A 15964-nucleotide genomic window follows, 5' to 3' on the forward strand; every position below is an offset into this window, starting at 1 on the left:
CATGTAGAACAAGTCAGGAAGTCTCTTGTGTTGATTATATCCACTTGATCAGAAATTTTCTTACAGTCATTACAAAGTAAAATTTGAATGTTTTGTATGATATTAATATTGTTATTACTATGATAAGTGTTTTAAAAAGAAAAAAATTTCTTTTAAGAACACATATTTCATCCTATTTTCATGTTTTGATACTTCTAGGTAATGTATTATTAAAGGTAAGAGATTTATAATTTGGTACAGTACTGTTGTGGAGCCTAGGTGAAATTAGTGTATTAGCTTAGTTTAAGCGTTCTTATGATTTTTGATTTTTAAAAGAAATGAAGGTTTAAGTAGATTGTAAACTCAACTAGCTTTTAATAATCTTTTTTTAAAAGAGGGTAGGAAAAAGAATAACCTATTTAAAGACCTAACCTACCTTTTTAAATCATGCACTCTATTTTTTTTGTTTTTTAAATCTTTTGCCTCTTTCTTCTTTTTTTTTTTATTTCGACATATGATGGGGGTACAGATTTTAAGGTTTCAATAAATGTCCTTTCCCCCCTCCCCCCACAAGTCTGAGTCTCCAGCATGACCATCCCCCAGATGGTGCACATCTCACTCATCTTTTGTATTTTGTTTATTATAGCAGTTGTTTGCCAGGAATTACAACCTAGCCAAAAAAACAAAACAAAACAAAAAACCAGAAACATATACACTGTGTTTATAATGCAATATTTATTAATATAGGTCATATTACATTGATATATCAGTACCTGATGGGGATGTGAATTATTTAAAATGAGCATCCTTGTACTATTTTATGGTATCTGAAATAAAATGAATTTTTAATGTTCATATGTAATGCGATTTGCCAAGATTATCTTGGTAAGGTTTTTAAATTCAAATGGAGAATCAGCAATATTTCTTCCTCATTTCACAGGTAGAGCAAACTTAAATTTGGACACAACCTTTAAAATGGGCTAATTATGTATATGTTTATAAACCATCATATTAATTTGTAAGTCAGTCAAACTTCAAGCTCACTCTTTGAGGTTTTGTTTTTTTAGAATTAAAAGTATCCAAAAATAAAACCATGAACATCAATTTAGCTGACGTCAGTTTCCCCTATAAAGTTTTTTGTTTTGTTTGTTTGTTCTTTTCTGACAAGGTCTTGCTCTGTTACCTGGGCTAGAGGGCAGTGACATCATCATAGCTCACTGCAACCTCAAACTCTCAGGCTTAAGTGATTCTCCTGCTTCAGCCTCCCACATAGCTGGGACTATAAGCACACGCCACCACACCTGAATCATTCTTCTATGTTTTGCAGAGACAAGGTCTTGCTTTTGCTCAGGCTGGTCTTGAACTCCTGGCCTGAAGCAGTCCTCCCAGCGCAGCCTTCCAAAGTGCTAGGATCACCAGCACAAGCCACTGCACCCAGCCAAAAGTTTTTCTTAAGGGAATGGTTTGGACTTAAAAATTGTGAATCATGTTATCAAGCTTTTAAAAACTCTTAATTAAGTACTAATCTTAAAGTCTAAGTCATTTGGATTGCAGTGTGATACAGCCCCTAAATGTGCTGCTGTCACAGCTTCTAACCATGATTCTTTTGGACCCTCTGGTTATTGACAGTTGAAGTCCCAGGCTCTCAGGAGATGTTTGCTGATTATATTCTCACTTTGCCACTCTATTTGCCAGAGGCTACTAGATTTTCACCTCTTTTCCCATCACATCCAGACTAACAGAGTCTGAAAGGAAGACAGAGTTTGCTAATATGTTTATGATACATATTTTTTCAGGGAAGTGATTATTTTCATTTTCCTGGACAATGTTTTAGAGTGCTTCCTTCTGTTGATTTGATTCTAAGTAATGTTTCAGAGCTGGACTGACCACAGAGTAAGATCTTACCTTATTCATGGCTGTGAATCACATTGAGCCATTTGTCTTAGCTGTCATGCAATTTGCTAATTAGGTCATTCTAGGGGTTAAGGGAAATAAAATACTTTGAAATAATCATTACATTTTCAGGACAAAGCAGCAGCAGTTAAATGCTTTTGCCTAGTCATTTTATTCTGATGTTTCATAAACCCAAAAATGGAAGATAAGTTAGGATGTTATTGTTACATTCATTATCTTTCTCACTGTATCTGAAGATTGTGTAGAAGATATTTAAATAAATACCTTAAGGAATGATAAGTTGTGTATTTCTATTTTCCTTATTAAAAACATTTTATCATTAAACTATAAATGTTGTAGAATATTTGGAAAACAGAGAAATATTAAGTAAGAAAATTTAAAAGTACTCCTGATCATATTATCTAGAAGTATAATTATTTGATGGATTTCCTTCTGGCCTTTTCTATTCATATATTTTTTCATAAAATTTAATTATTGCATTATATTGTGTAACAATAGCTGACATTTTCTGAGTGCTTATTTCATAGAAGTCAGTGAGCTAAGAGCTTTACATGTATTACATATTTAATGCTTACAGCAATCTAGGAGGCAGTTATTTGCCAACAGTGAATCTGAGAGTTACATTTGCTCAATGTCAAAAATTTGGAAACTTGAGACTTCTAATTTGGACAGGGTGACATAGACCTGTTTCTCCCTTCTCCTCTTCTCAACTAAATACAATGATAAACCCTGGAAATAATGCAAGAAACAAAGGAGAAGAACTCTGAAGGTGATAGGAAGAAGTCAAGGTGGTTCAGAACCTCAGGAGTAGAAGACCAGTATAGTGACAGGGCATCTCACATTTCCTCACCCAACAGAAGAGGCAGACCTAGTGTTTCTTGACCTTTGAACTAGCACCCAAGACAGCCCAGAGGCTGTCCTCCCTTCCTTTCTTGCCAGTCCTGAGGTAGTCCTTCCTAGTGAGAGACACCTGGGCTTCTGGGAAGTACCTCTTAGAGGGATATTGCCACAGCAAATAGCCCAGCCATGAAGCCATTTTGTCCCCATGGACGTGAGACTACCCTCTCCGGCCCAAAGACATAGAGTTGGCCAGGGAAACCTCTTTGGGCCTGAGCACCACCACCCCTTCTTCTGAGAGACACTAGGAGTCAGCCCTGGGGAAATCCGTGTACCCGCCCCTCAGGTAGCATCAGCCGGGACCAAGGGGAACCTCATCGCCAGCAAATGAATGAAGCAGACCAAAGACCCCTGCAAGGCTCTCAAAATTAGGCTGTCATGGGAACTATAGTCCACAAAAGTAGACTGGGACCTGCATGCTCAACCTAAACAGAGTGACTGCCTAGACAGAAAATCAACAAGGATACAGGAAGTCTGAACAATGCTATCAACCAATAGGACTTAATTGACATTTCTAGAGCACTCTACCCAACAGAATGCATAGTCTTCTCAAGAGTTCATGGGACATCTGCCAAGATAGAGCACATCTAGTGCCATAGGGCAGACCTCAGCACTTTTCAAACAATTGAGCTCATGCAGAGTGCACCCTTTGGTCACAGTGGAGCCTAAACTAGGAATCAATGACAGAAAAAAACAGGAAAATCTCCACATAGTTGAAAATGAACAACACACTTCCACATAACATATGGGTCAAAAACGAGGCCTTCTGGGAAATAAAAATACACAAGTCTGACTGAAAATGAAAACATCAAAATACGGGGGATGCAGGTAAAAGCAGTTCTGAGAGTAAAACTTAAAGTACTAAATGCTTACGTTAAAAACGAATGTTTTCAAATCAGTAATCTAAATTCCTACCTCAAGAAAGTAGGAAAAGAAGAACAAAATTAGGCAAAGAAGAACCCACAACAAGCAGAAGGAAGGAAATAATGAAAAGCAGAAGTCAATGAAATTGAAAATAGGTAACAGTAGAGAAAATCAGTGTAGCAAAAAACTTTCTTTGGAAAAAAATCAATAAAATTGATAAATCTGTAGTAAAACATAAAAAAGTGAGTAGACACAAATCACTAATATCAAGAATGAAATGGGGCAACAGTACAGATCCTGAAGCCACTAAGGAAATAGTAAGGGACAACATTACAATCATAAATTTTCCAACTAAGAAATGGGAACAATTTATCAAAAATTACAAACTTCTAATACTCAACCAAGATGTAATAGATAACCTGAAGAGTCCTCTCAACATTAAGGAAAATGATACAGGGTAGTGGTTGTGGTTACAAGAGGGTGAGACCAGGGATCCTTGTGGTGATGGAAGTTGTTCAATATATCTGCATGGTGATGGACTCATGAACACACACATGTGCTAAATTTTTATGGAATTAAGTACAAACATACACAATTGAGTACAAGTCAAACTGTGGAAATCTGGGTAAGATAAGTAGATTATATCCATGTCAAATCCTGGTCCCAATATTGTGCTAAGGTTTACAAAATGTTACCACTGGGGATAACTGAGTAAAGGGTGCTTAGAATCTCTCTGTATTATTTCTTACAAGTGTATGTGAATCTATAACTTTGTCAGTAAAATTTTCCATTCATAAAAGACAGCTAGCAACTTGTTTTAGGAGTCTAATATTTCTTTTTATTGTTCAAAGAAATTAATTGAGCAAAATGAAGGATTTTCTGCAAGGACCTCGGAGTAGGTATTAGGATTAAAGAAATTGCTGGAAGGGACAAGAGAGCGCTGTTGTCCATAAAGTTTGGAACCCAGGTGCTCACGTCAGCAGCACATATACTAAAATTGGAACAATACAGAGAAGATTAGCATGAACCCTGCGCAAGGATGACATGCAAATTAGTGAAGCATTACATGTTTTTTCTATAATCATTAAAAATTAAAAATTTGAATCATATCATATATTGCTTTTCACATTTAGCAATATTATGAATTCCTTCTTTATCATCAAATAATCTTCCCAAATACTGAGAATGGCTATATAATTTTCCATTGTATGAAAATACTCTAATAGTTTGAGCATTTCCTTACTGTTCGGCATTTGTTTCCAATATATGTTTTTTAATTATTATAACCAATGCTTCTGTAACAGTCCTACTAGCTGAATTTTAATGGATATACTGGAGATAAAATCCTAAAAGTGGAATTTTTATGTATTAGGTCAAAAAGTTTGGAACCTAGGTCATACTCTCTTCATTTCCATCTCTTACGTTTTCTTCTGAGTTTTGGCTTCCACTGCACACATTGCCTGCGGTGGGATCATTGGTGCCTTCCAGTGTTTTGATCTAACAGTCCTTCAGTAATGAAGGAAAGGGAACCTCTCTATTCCAGAGTTATTTGAAAAAAGTCCCCGGAGGGCTTACAATTTTCTTGGCTTGGATCATGTGCCCAGCACTTTTGTAATCAGTGGGCAAGGGGCGGTGACTGGCCCATTACAGGCTATGTGGACAAGAAGGCAGAGGCTGTTGCTGTATGAAGGGACGGCATCAGGAGCAGGGAGACCCAGACACACCCGTTAGGGTGACCACTGAGCCAAGGGTCGCTGTATTCTGTGTCTGTAGTTGTCAGGGCAAGATGTCTAAACAGTAAAATCATGAATATAAAAATCATTTTTAAAGTATACTTAATTGTTACAGCTTTTGAATTGAGTAGAATATTTCCTCTCTGGTAATGAAAAGGCAATATACTCATATTACAGACTATCAAAAATATTTCATAAGCATTTAAACAAGGAATTTTTATGTATTTTAACATACATTCTATTAGGCAAATATGTACTCTATTACAAATTCATATAATCCTCCCCATCCCCACGATACTCAGGGTCACATATCTAAGATTGTTTGAAAGAAGGCTTTTGACGAATGAGTGTTGGAAGAAATGACTGAATGTTTTAAAATTTCCTGGTATGTACAGGATATGTAATTTTTGAAGACTTCGGAATGAAAATAGCATATTCTCTCCAAATGAAATTACTTTCCTTGAAGCTGTCAGTGTATAAGTCAGATGCGGAACCTATGATACATAAATATTTCTATTATAAATGTAACCTATAAACTTGAAAGTAAAGTCCCAAATAGTATAATGAGTCTTGAAAAGATTGATAATTGAGTAATTTACTGTGATGCAGTCTGACTTTATAGCTAATCAGCATAGTAAGCCTCAGTTTAAACGATGCTGTTTTCTCCTTTGTAAGGTGGTAGCTGAAAGTATCGTCCACATTGTTATCCAGCATGATTTATATGAAGATCTGTGCGGACCCTGCTTGGGTCTATTTCAGGAAAAATATTTTCTATGCCAATGAACTTTGATGTTTCTTTTGCCAGAAAATGAAAAAAAAAAAATGCATGTTTTAAGCTTTTCTTTAGTGCCAGGGCACTTAGGAGCCCAATTCAGTGTCCAGATGTGGAGTCAGCTTCCTCAGATGTAGTGATTCATTCATAATTTTTTCTGATTCATCATGAACTGTCTTGCAATAGCTTTTATCTGCCTGAAGCCCTGTTGTAAAAGCAGTATCAATTCAATTCACTGCATCTGTTTATAATATCTAGTTCTGCAATCATAAATATTTGAACCTCAACATAACCCTGTAAAGTATAAATAGCGATGACATGTTTTTTCCTTCAAAAATAAGCACAGATGAACTTAATATTAACATAGATTGTAGTCTCCACAAGGGCCAGGCTATGTTTTAACCACTGTATCCCTACCTGCTAGTATAGTGCCTGACATTGAATAAATGTTTTAAGATGATTGATGTTGAATAAACTTAAAAAGCTCTGAGCTCCTCAGAACTTGTGATAACACAGAAGAACTTGTATTTGCAGAAGAGAGAAATGCAAAGCCCTGGGAGATCAGAATATAGCTCAAAGCAACCTGTCACAAGCACATTTGTTTGAAGTCTAGTGTTTTATCATAATAAGTCATACAAATTTGAATTTTACTTCATATTAGAAGTGTTTCTTTTATCTCAGAAATTGTTTTAAATGTTACTTTTCATAAAATAATATGCTTCTGCGAAATATACAGTGTTTATACTGAATACCCCTAACATCTCTAGGAGCACATACTTGCATTGCTTCTGAGAAATACAAATGTCTGATTAATTACATTTTATTGATATACGATCTGTGTGCTGATGATATCCACATTTATGTCTTACACCTTACCTCACCTCTGAATTTACCATTTTAGGTAATGGCAACTCTGTTTTTAAAGTTTATTGGGGAAAAAAAAATTTCTGGAGTCATCTTTGACTTGTTTATTTCTTTTATACTTTACATCCAATATATTAGGAAATACTGTTAGCTCTACCTTGAGAATATATCCTGAATTTGATCACTTTTAGCCACTCCTACTGTTGCTACCAAACCACCACCATCTCTTGCCTGGATACATGCAGGAGCCTTTTTACTAATCTGTGTCTGCTCTTGACCCCATAGCCTAGTCTCTACATTGGTGTGGAGCAATGGTGTGATCCTGTAAACACATAGGCACTTATATTTAACATACCATTTTATGTGTTAAAGGTATTTAATGTCTCTCACTGCCGCTTCCACCTGCATCCCTAGTACATCCCCAGGTTGTAAGATGGGTGAAGGTAGGAGAGAACTGTACCTGTTATATAATAGGCATGCCAGGAAATCTTTGTTTAATCCTGATCTGTCTTTAGAGATTTATTTGCATTCTTCCCCACCATTTTTTTTTTTTTTTTTTTTTTTTGAGACAGGGTCTTGTTCTGCTACCCAGGCTATAGTGTAGTAGCATCATCATAGCTCACTGCAACCTCACACTCCTGGGGTAATGTGATCCTCTTGCCTCAGCCTCCTGATTAGCTGGGACTACAGGCATGCACCACCATGCCAGGCTAATTTTTCTATTTTTATGGAGACAAGGCCTTGCTCTTGCTCAGGCTGGGGAATCTTCCCTTTTAACTCTCCCTCACTCTTCTCTTGGTTTCAAATCTATAATACTCATTCACCTACAAAGTCTATTTCTTGGCTTTAGATTGTTAGGACAACTTAGAGTGAGGAATACTTCTCAGCTGCCCCTGGTTTTTTCAGGCATCAGGAATAGAGCTTTTACTGGGGAAAGGAAAGACACCATCTCCTCTCTGGTCACTTATTTATTCCTGGGTAGCCCAGGCTTATTTCTGTATGTTGGGTACTGTAAGCATGGTTGTGAAACTTGGAAGTCTCCAAAAGCATAAACTTTCTCACAACAACTGTTCTTCCTCTGAGTAGATCACTCCTGTGTAGACTGATGTTAAGGTGCGAGTGTGTGGTGTTTGTTTCTCTAAATGTTAGTTATTGGTCAGGAAATAAAGATTAGCACATAGTAAGTGTTCAGTAAATCATTTCTGAATCAAGACTAGGTTCCTAAATTTGAATTTGATGACTTCAGTTTCTCCCTATACAAGTTGCATTTGGTCTTCACGTTTTTTATATTCTGAAGCTGTAGGAGGTACATCATAGGCCAAGCTATGAGGAATCCATGTTCCCTCCCAAAATACACTGTTTCTAACAAGCAAGCTAAATTAATTTCTCTGAATGTAGATTTAAACAAAATTCATTATAGGAACCTGTAAGTTATGAATATTTCACTTTCTTTTCAAAGTTTTCTTTTTAAATGCACATTTGCTTTCATTCTCTTGTTAAAATGGATTGAGAAAGATTAACAAAAATGCCAGTAGGGAAAAATACAGAGAAAATATGCAATCATAATAAATATTGTGGGCCTCTGTTTTTCAACAACCCACAGCTATGTTTACATAATTGATCTAGGACAGAGCGCAGTGCTATATCTCTACAATACGCTGCCTCAAAGCCAGCTCTCACCTAGGGAATATAATTTGTATGTTTGGGAAATGGCATGGTGCCCTAATGAAAAATGATTCCAAGTGCAAGGCAGATCGTGTCTCTAAGGATTTCAGACCATGTTCTGTGGTTTCCAAAAATAACCTCCCATTATCAGCTTTGACCCTTCCTTTAAAATAACATTTTTTTTTCTATTTAAGTAAAACATGCTAATCATAGAAAATACTTTGGCATATTCTGCCATAGATTTTAAACATAAAAAGTGATGTATAGGCTTTTAATCCCAGCCAGGATGGTAAGCTAGCGTAGACTACTGAATCCTGAATGCCATATTAACTTTGAAAAAGTTTAAAAACTAGAGGGAAATATGGGTGCTAAGAATGAACAACAAAAACATAAGGATCCCCTTGGGAGACTGAAGAATGCTTTAACTTTTGTATAGTTGGGAAGTGGATGGCTGCAGACTATGGAGAAGGCAGCCAGAGGTGTCATGAGAGTGTGAAAGAAATTATTTTTTAAAACTGGTTTTTTAAGTTGTGGTAAAATAGGTGTAAAGTTTACTATTTTGACCATTTTTAAGTGTACAATTCAATGGCTCTAAGTACATTCACATTAACTCCTGCTTTTGCCTTTCCTACTGCTTTGAATTTTATTTCCAGACAAATTGTCACTCAGAAGTGAGAGATTAATAAATATTGTCAGCTATACAAGGCCTTATAAAGTTTCACATATAATAACCCATACTGAAATATGTTGAGAGGAAATTTAATGAAAGGAAACAAATACATGAACAGCTATAAGAGAGGAAGTAAGGAGCATCAAATTCCCTAGCAAAGTTTTTCACTGATGCCTTTGAAAGTCTAGGACCAAAGAAAAGAGAAAATACATACAAAATAACCAAGAACTAAAACTCAGCCTTACTGGGTGGAGGACAAACCAAAGGAACTTAACAGTAGGGGCAAATTGGTATAAGAGTGGACCTGGAGGGCAGACACCATGAAAACAACAAAAAAAAACCCCAGAAGGTATAGCTTTTAAATGAGCAGAAGAAAACTGGATGTATCTGACCAAAAATAGGAAGGGGAGAACAGGTGCAAGGAAAAACGCAAAAAGAAAGTGTAGAAAATGGGAAATATGAATAGCTATAAAATCCTAGTAGAGTAGTAATTACAGTTATGTTACTGGGTTATAAAGAGAAATTTCAGACAGGATGGAAATACACGATGTAAAAATAAGTTAGCTATAAGAAACACTTCAAAAGAAAGGCGGAGAAAGGTTGAAATAAAAGGATGGAAAAGAGTACACAAATGTGAATCCAGAGAAAACCAGTAATATATGGTAAAGGACAAAGGAGAATGTTATATATTGATAAAAGGATCATAACGAGAAAAACAGGTATCTGTAATATAGCTTCTGCAGTTGACAGAATTGCAGAGAGAAAATCAACAATGGTATTTGAAGATTTTTAACACTGTTCTCAGAAATCAATAAATCCAAAAGTCAAAAAATAAGTAGATGTGGAGAAAACCTGAACAATATCATTAATATGCTTGAACTATTAGAAATATACCAAAAATTGCAGGCTCAACAGAAAATGTGTGTTTTTTGAGCTCATGTGAAATGGGTTATAAACACAAAGCATGTATTATGCCGTAAAGGAAGCCTCGATAACTTCCCAAGAATGAAAGTGATACAAATTAGGTTTCCTCAGTGTATTGCAATGTAATAAGAAATAACTAACAAAATGGCAGGCCACCCCCCAACTCCTTCTGCTTACAAATTAACATTTCTACAATAACTCTTGGGTTATAAAGAAAATAATGAAATTATGATAAGTTAGAACTAAAAAAAGTGTCTGAATTGTGGGATATAGTTCAAGCAGTGATTAAAGGGATTTTGTAGTTTAAATACATTTATTAGTAAACAAGAAAGGTTTTAAAAATTAGCCAAAAAGTTGGTAAAAAAGAACAACAAAGTAAAACTCAAGGAAACGAGGAAAGAATAAGGGTGAGCACAGAAAGTAATTAAATAACACTAAATGATATAGAAGGTTGAGAAAATAAAAATCTGGTTCTTTGAAGGATATATAAGGTAGACCTCTGAAGGACTAAAGAAGAAAAGAGAAGCTAAAGTAAAATACAGAACAACAAAAGAAATAACTGGAGGACAAAGAAATATTCACATGAGGGTATTAGAATAAATATATACTAATTTGGAGGAAAAGCTAAATAAAATGAATTTTCAAAAAAAGATACAGAATGTCAAAATTATCAGAAGAAATAGAGAATGTGATTAGACAAATACATAGTGTAGAAATGGAGATAGTAGTAAAAAATTTTTCTCCCAAAAAGCCCTCGGGAGAATTTTACAGATGATTTCTACAAACCTTTTATGAAACAGTTGCCTTTTCCTTTTGGTTTGAGATAAGGTCTGTCTCTTTTGCCTGAGCCAGAATTCAATGGAGTGATTATAGCACTCTGCAACCTCAAACTCCTGGGCTCACTAGATCCTCCTGCCTCAGCTTCCTGAGTTGCTGTGACTACAGGCATGTGTCACAATGGCTGGATAATTTTTCTTATTTTGGGGTTTCACTATTGCCCAGGCTGGTCTCAAACTTGTGGCCTCAAGAGATCCTCCTGCCTCAGCCTCCCAAAGTGCTAGGATTGCAAGTATAAGGACCACACACAGCCTAATTCTTACCTTTTACAAATTCAGAAAAGCGAAAGTAGAAGGATGCACAACTCGTTTTATAAAGCTGCTAAAACCTTGATCAAAAAAAATCTATGAATGTAATTCTGTACATTAAAAGAGCAAAGGAAAAAAATTATCTCAAGCAGTGCAGCAAAAGCATATGGTAAATTTCAACACCAATTTATGACTTAAAAACTACACCCAGACCATGCTTGTAATTCTAGCACTCTGGGAGGCTGAGGCAGGTGGATTGCTCAAGGTCAGGAGTTCGAAACCGGCCTGAGCAAGAGTGAGGTCCTGTCTATACTATAAATAGAAAGAAATTAATTGGCCAACTAATATATATAGAGAAAAAATTAGCTGGGCATGGTGGCGCATGCCTGTAGTCCCAGCCACTCAGGAGGCTGAGACAGAAAGATTGCTTGAGCCCAAGAGTTTGAGGTTGCTGTGAGCTAGGCTGACGCCATTGGCATTCACTCTAGCCTGGGCAACAAAGTGAGACTCTGTCTTAAAAACAACAAAAAACAAACAAAAAAACCCACACCCATAACAAATTTGTAATGGAAAGGAACTTCCTTAAAGATCACGTACCAAAAAATATATCAAAGATTATACTTAATGGAGAAGTTTTAGGTACATTCATTCCTTCTAATATTGGGAACAAACAGATATGCTGGTGTCAGTCACTGTTTACTGCAGGAGACAATCTAGATTTTCAAGCAGACAGATGGAGTTTGGTGGATCAAGTATTTAAACAGTTGGAAGGACGGAAGAAGCAGGTTTGGGAAAGGAGGGTGGTTGCATTAATAAGATCACAACCATTGTAGTTGCAATCTAGGAGACAGGAAGTTGCTACTACTGTCACTTTCATTAACACTTTGTTTTTACACACCCTACAAGGGGATTAACTAGACACCAGAATGTGGAGTCTAGCCCCATAAACACCTCTCTCTAATCTTGCCTTCCACCATCCCCATCCGCTGGAGCAGGAAAATGTCCTCTATTTCACCACCACTTTCCAAATCTCATGAGAGTGCATATCACTGACAGATCCTAAATTGCATCCAGAACCTTACCTACAAGGGAATCTGGGGAATGTAGTTTACCTCTCAGGTCTTTTCAAATAGAGGGAGTGAAATGGTGTTTGAGAAATTCAATCTAAAGTGTCTGTTACATGTGCTCATTGGCTCTGCTGCTGTTTAACATAGCATTTTATGTCTTGACCAGTGCTATCCAGGAAGAAAAAGAAATGAGGCATAAGTATTGGAAAGAATAGATAAAATTGTCATTATTTATAGACAATATGGTCATCTTAGCAAGGAAAATGTAACAAATGGATTACTAGAACTAAAGAGTATGATGACATCACTGTGTATATACAGTTGTACTTCAGTGTGTGCAGGGGAGCGGTTCTCGGACCTCATGCAGACACCAAAACCCATGGATGTTTCTGATATAAAATGGCTAGTATTTGTATCTAACGATGAATATTCTTCTATATACTTTAAATTATCTCTAGATTGCTTATAATACCCAATAAAATGTAAATGCTATGTAAATTATACTGTATTATTTGGGGAATACTGAAAATGTACATGTTCAGTATTGGTGCAATTATTTTTCATTCTACATCCACAGTTGGTTGAATCCATAGATGTGGACCCCGCAGATATAGAGGGCTGACTATATATATGATCAATCTATAGGAATCAGTATAATTTGTCCATGCTAGTAATATTCAATTAAAAATGTAATAACACATAAGATACCACTCATGATGGCAACAAAAATTTTATAGTATCTGTGAATTAATCAAGCATGATGCACAAAATCTCTTTGGAGAAAAATTTTAAATTCTAATAAAAGATGTGAGTGACTAGGGAAACTTTTTATTCTCTTGGAGGCAGTATTTAAAAGGTCTCAGTTCTTCCTATATTGTTTAAAATTCAATTCATTCTCAATTTTAGTTGTGTATTTTTGAAGAACTTGATAAACCTCTTAAGAGTATAAAGCATTGGGGAAAATTGATTAATTTGACTATATCACAATTATAGATTTCTGTTTAATGAAGGCCTCTGTAGACAGATGACAGAATGGGAGATGATCTGTGCAATGTCCAAAATTTTCTAAGAGATTAATAGCACATTTGTGCCTAGAACTGCAAGAAACTCCTTGCAAAACAATATGAAGGGAGGATAACAATCCAAGTAGAAAAATGGGAAAGAGATATGAACATGCACCTCACAAAAGAGTAAACCCAAAAGGCTAACAGTCATAGGAAGAAATCATCAAACTCATTAGCAACCAGAGAAATGGGAATTGAAGCAACAATATGATATCCCTATTAAACTAGCAATAGTTAGCTGAAAATGGCAAGTACTAGTGGGGATGTATAAATATAGGAACTCTCATGCAGTGGTGGTGGGAACGTAGACTTTGCGGCTATACTGGAGAACATTCTGGAAGTTCTTAATCAAATTAGGCACAGAAACACTGTGATCCACTGTTTATTCTCCTGAGTACGTATTCTAAGGACATTTTCTATAATTGAATAAGGGATACGCGTGAGGCGGTCGTGGCAAAATGATTACTAGAGGCAGGATGTTTGGGTGCCATTCTAGGAGAACAGTTGGGTAGAAAGTGGTGGCTGTGTGCAGTGGAAAAGTTAGAAGCAGCTGCAGCTCCTGTACACAAAGAACATGGTAAGAGATTATGAAACAATACTGGGAGAAAAAGTAAGCAGGATGAGCTTAATAGGACAATACCATCATTCATTTGAATTAAAAGTATATGCACACAAAGCAATATGCATTTTGCAAGAGCCCAAAGACTACCCACCAAGCACATTAGAATCATTACTTTTTGTCATGAGGGAAGAGTATGGGGATTGAGTTTAAGAGGGAATCTGTACATAAATTTGTCCTTACACATACACTAAAATGAGGCCTTCTGCAGAATAATATGTTTTGTAAGCATATGTGTTTTGATGCATCTATGATACTCTCTTTATGAGTAAGTATAATTAAGGCAGGGTGCCCTTTGTTAGGTGCTTAGATTGTTAGGGTTTTTAAAACAACTGTGATAAATATCTTTACACATACCATTTGGTCACATTTCAGGTTATCTACTTAGGAAGAATAGTGTTTTGCTGTTTACTAACTGTGTAACCTCAGCAAGGTATTTATTTATCCTCTCTTCTTCAGTGTCTTCATGAGTGGTTATGAGAATGAAATGGCTTGCTGGAAAAATAAGTGCTTAGGAAATGGTAGCTATTACTATAGCATTATTCCTGGAAACCCAAGCATTGGGTTAATTAGTATGAATTTTTTAAAGGCTCATTTTAATTTGAGTATTTATTAAGTGATACTATACGTCTTGGCATTTAGACAAAGTAGACAAAAATACATGCCTGGGTGGTACTAAACTATCACAGTAAAATGAAAAAAAGTAAATAAGATATATGTTAAATGGTAGTAAGTACTACAGATAATGCCATCATTGGTTTTGATGGGACTTTGATTGAAATGTGTTCAGCATTTGTGTCATCTACTCACCTTTTCTTTCTTCATTTGTTTCATTCCACAAGTATCAGTAACAGATGGTAAACTTCTGAGATTTTCCTTTCGTTCATCTTTGGTTCCTAATCATGATAGGTTAAAATGACTGCCCACTTGCTGTTTTATAACATTCTCCATGGTTCTCTCAAAAGAAGTGATCATTGAGAGATTTGTTGTGTGAACGAACCACTGTTAGCAATGATAATGTGTGGATCAATTCATTTAATAAATTAATCTTAACTACTTTAGACAAGTCTGATACGCCATATCCATTTTCCTAGCTTCCTTCCAGATGAAAATACTGTTGTTCTTTTCAGGGCTCCCCAAACTCTTTGAGGCTCTGTTATAGCAATTATCACCTTTTTTTCTTTTTATTGTAGGATATGTATATTTTTCCCTGATTATATTTTAGATTCTTCTAGTCAGAGACTATGGTGGCTTACCTTTGAATCCCTAAAATGGTTAGCATTCAAGAAGTTTTTGTCAAACTGCATTCTTCCCCCTTGGTATCCTTTGTGCTCTCTGCTGGTAAATATTTAGAATGTACCTCAAGGTTATTTATTACCATATTCTAAAGAACCACAGAAATGATTCTCACCAGCAACTTATGGTAAAGAGCAGAGCCTTGGCAGACAGAGCCATCATAATTTATGACTCTGTCTTCAGTGACATGGCCTTATGGCAGACTCTCTGGTTTTTCCTGAGTTGATTGGGAGTCTCTGTAATGGGTAATACTGGTTGCCAGATCCCTGACAACACTGTACAGAATCCCAGCAAGTTTTGCTTCTACACAGAAGCATATATCCATTTTATGTTGTTAATAGATAGAAAATATTTTCTCAAAGGAATTATATAGGCAAATTGATTTAGTGTATTTTTCCACTATATAATTAAACATTTATTTTTAGTTTAACTTCTTTAATTTATTACAGAATATTTATTGTGGCATATGTTTTTTTCTAGTACCACATTACCATTACCATGAGTTCTTTAGACCTTAATTTTCTCATCTGAAGAATTAATCTATATTTTTT

At 35.8% G+C, this 15964-nt stretch overlaps 1 protein-coding gene and 1 non-coding gene across 2 annotated transcripts in view; both read left to right on the plus strand.

Annotated features, from left to right (window-relative positions):
• The window catches only part of SDK1 (sidekick cell adhesion molecule 1), a 905178-nt gene that overhangs the window by 269471 nt on the left and 619743 nt on the right, over positions 1-15964 (plus strand). The window lies entirely within an intron of this gene.
• Positions 4622-4728, plus strand: LOC142862544 (U6 spliceosomal RNA). Its single transcript, XR_012913618.1, has one exon. It is a non-coding gene; the product is annotated as a U6 spliceosomal RNA (small nuclear RNA).

This window comes from Microcebus murinus, chromosome 19 (genome assembly GCF_040939455.1).
Source record: "Microcebus murinus isolate Inina chromosome 19, M.murinus_Inina_mat1.0, whole genome shotgun sequence".
In the NCBI taxonomy this organism is placed as follows: domain Eukaryota; kingdom Metazoa; phylum Chordata; class Mammalia; order Primates; family Cheirogaleidae; genus Microcebus; species Microcebus murinus.